The 5,945-nt window shown below is 42.2% G+C and overlaps 1 pseudogene; it reads right to left on the bottom strand.

Moving 5' to 3' along the window:
- Positions 1-5,246: 5,246 nt before the first annotated feature.
- LOC111154056 overlaps positions 5,247-5,945 on the bottom strand; it is a 9,448-nt pseudogene continuing 8,749 nt past the window's right edge.

The raw sequence follows: 5,945 nt of genomic DNA, 5'->3' as shown, positions 1-5,945 counted from the left end.
ATTTTCAGGATATCTCATTGAAGCACAAAAGAATATACATAGCACAGGGTCTCTTGTAAAAGAAAAAATTGCAAAGTACAAAAAATACGCTTTTTGTGCAAAAAGAAACATAGGAAGGCAAGTCAGTAACTAATGAAATTGTTTACCTGCAGGGATGAGTGGAAACAAGTGGAAGGAAGAGTGAAGGGGATGGGACATCTCCTTATGACACAGTTTGACTTTAAACCAGTTATGTTTTACATATTCAAAAGATAAAGTGATATCGAAAACAAAAAACTCAGGGACACCTGGGTGGCTCAGTTGGTTAAGTGTCAGACTTTGGCTCAGGTTATGATCCCAAGGTCCTGGGATCAAGTCCTGCAATTGGGCTCCCCGCTCAGCGAGGAGTCTGCTTCTCCCTCTGCCTGCCGCTCCCCCTGCTGTGCTCTCCCTGTCTCTCTCTCTCTGACAAATAAATAAATAAAATCCTAAAAAAAACCAAACCCTCTAAAATGAAAAAAACAAATAAAGGAAATGAAACTCACTATATATCATATTGATAACATAACTACAGAGAGAGGAAAAAATTTAATCCTAGTGACTTTTTTTTTTAAAGATTTTATTTATTTATTTATTTGACAGAGAGATCACAAGTAGGCAGAGAGGCAGGCAGAGAGAGAGGGGGAAGCAAGCTCCCTGCTAAGCAGAGAGCCCGGATTCAGGGCTCGATCCCAGGACCCTGGGATCATGACCCAAGCCGAAGGCAGAGGCTTTAACCCACTAAACCACCCAGGCACCCTAATCCTAGCAACTTTTGAACACTTTATGTGTTTTTTGTGGAATATGGTCAGAAGACAAAAAGAACTGCAAAGAAATCTTTACTGTTTCTTGGTAAGCTTGTTGATGGTAGTGGTATCAGGGTAGCAATTTCAAAATGGTTATTTATTGTAGGACTAAGGAAATGGACAAATAAATTGACGATGTTGGGAATCAACGTTCTCATTAAGGGAAAACAGGTAGGAGAACGTATATAAATTCATAAATATGTATGTATGTATATATACATATATATATGTGTGTATATATATATATATATATATATATATATATATATATATATCTACTTATGTGAAAAAAACATATACAGTTGACCCTTGGACAACAAAAGTTTGAACTACACAGGTCCACTTATGTGCAGATTTTTTTCAAAAATACAGGGTGGTGTACTATAAATGAATTTTCTGTACGGTTTTCTTTTCTTTTTTTTAAGGTTTTATTTATTTATTTGACAGAGAGGGAACACAGCAGGGGGAGTGGGAGAGGGAGAAGCAGGCTTCCCGCAGAGCAGGGAGCCAATGCGGGGCTTGATCCCAGGACCCCGGGATCATGACCTGAGCAGAAGACAGACGCTTGACAAATGAACCACCCAGGCGCCCCTCTGAATTATTTTCTTAACGTTTTCTTTTCTCTAGCTTATTTTATTGTAAGGATACAGCATATAATACATATAACTTAAAAAAAATGTGTTAATTGAGTGTTTATGTTATTGGGAAGGCTTCTGGTCTAGAGTACGCTATAAGTCTGGGGGAGTCAAACGTTATACAGGGATTTTCAACCGTGTGGGTTGCCAATGCTTCTAACCCCATGTTGTTCAAGATCAACTGTATTTCCTTGTTCGTTCATTCTTTCCTTCTTTTCTGAGACAGAGGAGAGAGAGCGCACGCGCACACATGCAAGCAGGGAGAGGGACAGAGGGAGAGAGAGGATCTCAAGCGGACTCTACGCTGAGCTTGGAACCAGATGTGGGGCTCAATCTCATGACCCTGAGGTCATAACCTGAACCAAAATCAGGAGTCCAACATTTAACCGACTGTGCCACCCAGGTGTCCCTGTATTTCCTTGTTCTTTCTACCAAAGAATTTTGCTTAGAGGCAAAGTCAGCAGTAGCAGTGAGCGTACCTAGCACCTAGGTTTCTAAATACGGCAGCCCCCACTTACCCCAGGGGATAAGTTCCAGACCCCCTGTAGATGTCTGCTACTGCAAATAGTACGGAGCCATACACATACCATTTTTTCCTATATGTACATTCCAACCATAAAGATTAGTTCATGCATTAGGCATAGTAAGAGATGAACACCACCAATAATAAAATAGAACAATTATAACAGCATACTATGATAAAAGTTATGCGACTGCGGTCTCTCTCACAAAATATCTTATTGTACTGTATTCATCCTTTGCCTTCTGGTGACAATATGAGATGACAAAATGGCTGCTCCATGACATGGAGGGACGGGAATGACGTAGGCATCGTGACATAGGATTAGACTACTACCGACCCTCTGGCAATCTGTAAGGGGGTCATCTGCTTCTGGTCTACCAGTAGATTAGGGTAAATGAAGCTGTGGAAAGCACAACCGTGAGAAGGCAGGACTGCTGTACCGATCCCCAAGGACAACCACCAGCACTCCTTGAAAATTACGGATTCCAGCCAGGACTGGAACTAAGAAAGTACAAGGTGAACCTGGGACAACATTTCTGTTCTCCTACATAAATGTCTGGGGACACTAGTGTACAGACACACATCTATATACACACACACAGGTAAGTAATAATTAACAGAGTTAAAAACTGAAGTGGAGTGGTTTCTAAGATATCTTGTTAAGAAAAAACGGAAGGCACAAAAGACTATCATACGCTACTCTTCTGCATTAGAGAAAAGGTGCTTTTTTTTTCTTTTTCTAAAAAGAAACACAGCAAAGAGTGTACCAACACTAATGTGACTATGTCACAAAGACAAAGGGGCCAGCTGGAATAAGCTCTCATTTTGAGTATTAAAATCAGTAATGACAGGAATGGGTTAAAACACATTTAACAACAAAAAAATTCATGACCTCACACTGAGTCTAAATAAATGTAGATGGGGTGGGGAGAGAAGGGAGAGATTTTCTTTACAGAAGAATCCCAACTAGTAAATGTAGACAGAAAGAAAAATCACCATTTAAAAACCACCATAGTTATAAATTGATTCGACCAAGAATGATCTGTGGATGCTAAAACCATTGGGTGGAAGATCACTAAGGAACAGGATGCAAAGAAATCTGACACAACCAGGGCGCCTGGGTGGCTCAGTTGGTCAAGCTTCTGCCTTCAGCTTGGGTCATGATCTTGGGCTCCTGCGATGGACTCCCTGCTCAGTGGGGAGTCTGTTTGCCCTCTCCTGCTGCCCCTCCCCTGCCACTCGTATTCTCTCTCTGCCTCTCTCAAATAAATAAATAAAAGCTTAAAAAAGAAAAAGAAAAGAAATCTGACACTACTTTGAGTAAGTGATAAAACATAACATCACCAGTAAAGGAATGAACTGACATCAGGCATCTCCCGATGTGATACACTCATCTATGAGCCTCGTCTCTGCGGCTCCCGCCAAAACACTTCACCTGAAGATAATGAAGAAACAATCGGGCAAATCCAAGGTGAAGCACATTCTGGAAAATAACTGGTCAGACTCCTGTACTATCAATGTCATAAAAGACACAGAAAACAGCTAAAGAATTCATCTAGATTAAAGAAAACTAAGGAGACCTAATAACAAAGTGCAACGCATTATCTCCTGATTGGATCCTGGACCTGGAAATAAAAATAATGCAGAGATAATTGGGGGAATTTGAACACAGGCTGCATATTCAATAATCGTACTCATGGTCCTTTTTCCTGAGTGTGAAAATTATATTGTGGTTATGTAGACAAATGTCCTTGTTCTTAGGGGACACAGTAATTTGTGTCAAATGTCATCTTATCTCCAAGTATCTTTCAAATAATTCAGAGGAAAAGAGGGATGAAGCAGATGTGGCAAAATGTTAAATATTGGTGAATTTAGGGGTGCCTGGGTGGCTCAGTCGGTTGGGCATCTGCCTTCAGATCAGGTCTCAATCCCGGGATCCCGGGAGCAAGCCCCATGTCAGGTACGCTGCTCAGTGGGAAGCCTGCTTCTCCTTCTTCCTCTCCCTCTGCCTGCCACTACTCCTGCTTATGTGCTGTTTTTCTCTGTAAAATACATAAATAAAATCTTAAAAAAAAAAAAGATTGGTGAATCTAGGGAGAATTGTATGGGTGTTCACTGTTCTGGCAATTTTTCTGTAGGGTGGAAAATTTTTCAAAATAAAAGTGTGGGAGGAGTTTACCTCAACAATATTTCTGCAACTAAAGATTTACTAATGGAAACCTTTTTATTTCAAACAATCGCAATATATTTGGAAAGATACAAACCAGAATCAAGCAAAAGACAGAAGCTATACACACCAAAAAAAAGACTGATTGATGTGACTATGTAAAAATGTAAAGAAAACATCTCTCCATCAAAAATGGAAAAATAAAAAATAGTCATAAACTAGAGGAAAACATAGAAAAGGAATAAAAAAAAAGGCTACTGTCCTTGCTATATACACTCCCTCTTATAAATTAGTAACAAAAAATTAAATATGCCCAAAAGAATGGGTGCATATGCCCAGAAGGCATGAAGAAGTAACACAATAAGGAAAAAAAAATAATAGCCAATATATATCTTTAAGCAGCCAATCTCCATAGTCATTAAAGGAATTTGAATTAGGGGCACCCGGGTGGCTCAGTTACCTTAGTGTCTGACTTCAGCTCAGGTCATGATGTCAGGTCCTGGGATCCAGCCCCTGCTTGGGCTCTGCCCTCAGCAGGGAGTCCGCTTCTCCCTCTGCCCCTCTTCCCCTCCCCCTATTCATTCTCTCTCTCAAATACATAAATAAAAATCTTTTAAAAAATGATGATATGCATATATTTGTACAGAAAGGTGTTCATAATTTTCAGTGAAGAGAAGCAAGTTAAAAACAGCATGGCAAAGATGGTCCTATTTTTATATAAATATATTTACATACTTACATACGCATAAAAAAGCCTAGAGGGACATTCTCCAAAATTTGTCTAAGTGATTTTTTGGAAGAAGATTGGGGTTTTTTTTTGTTTTTGTTTTTGTTTTTAAACAGATTTTATTTATTTATTTGACAGAGAAATCACAAGTAGGCAGGGAGGCAGGCAGAGAGAGAGAGGAGGAAGCAGGCTTCCTGCAGAGCAGAGAGCTGGATGTGGGACTTGATCCCAGGACCCTGAGATCATGACCCGAGCCAAAAGCAGAGGCTTTAACCCACTGAGCCACCCAGACATCCCAGCCTTGAGTTTTCTAATTTCTGGAACCCTTCCCCCTCTGAGTCCCTCAGCACAGATAATACCCTCTCATTCCTCATACCTGGATGAAGTTCCCTTCATATTCAAAGAAAAGCAGTGGCAACGTGATGCTGGTGATGGAGGGGAAGAGCTTCTTCAGAGGGGTCTGGAGAAAGAGAGAGAGAATGGAGCCAGAGCAGCATCCCCAGGAAGGCCGTTGCTGTAACTGCCACCCCAGGTTCCGTCCCCAAGGCTGGACCCTCACCGGCAGGGTCTGCCCCACGGTGCTATGCGCCAGGGCCCGGATGTTGGCAGTCTTCTCCTTACCTGCTCCACCAGCGTCTGCACCTCCGTGAGGTTGTCTAGGAGAGGGGAAGGGCGCCAGAGAAAGCTGTTCTTCCTGTTCCCTGCGGTCCAGTCAAGACACGCGCCCCTCTCCCTCCCTCGGAGCAGGTGCTTTAAGATCCAGAAAAATGACAGCTCCCCCGAGTCACTCCCCTGCCTCTGTCTGCTCACCCCACTGCTCCGGGCTTCCCTCTCACCATCCAGGGTGAAAATGAAGACCACAGTGTCGATTTCTGTGAGGGATGGCAAGATGGAAGTCAGGGAGTCCTCTTGGGAGAAGGAGAACTGGGGACCCTGGGCACGAGAAGAAATGCCTATTCAAATAAGACACTCTGGACATGGAATGAGGAACCCCCATGGGCTGGGGATGGGGGTAGGAAATCGGTTTGCATTCAGGAGGAGCCAGGAAGAAAGTCTGGACTGGGGTCCC

The sequence above is a fragment of the Enhydra lutris genome, unplaced genomic scaffold (genome assembly GCF_002288905.1).
Source record: "Enhydra lutris kenyoni isolate GAN:26980312 unplaced genomic scaffold, ASM228890v2 scaffoldscaffold35, whole genome shotgun sequence".
Lineage (NCBI taxonomy): Eukaryota > Metazoa > Chordata > Mammalia > Carnivora > Mustelidae > Enhydra > Enhydra lutris.
This window is presented reverse-complemented; position numbering and strand designations above follow the sequence as displayed.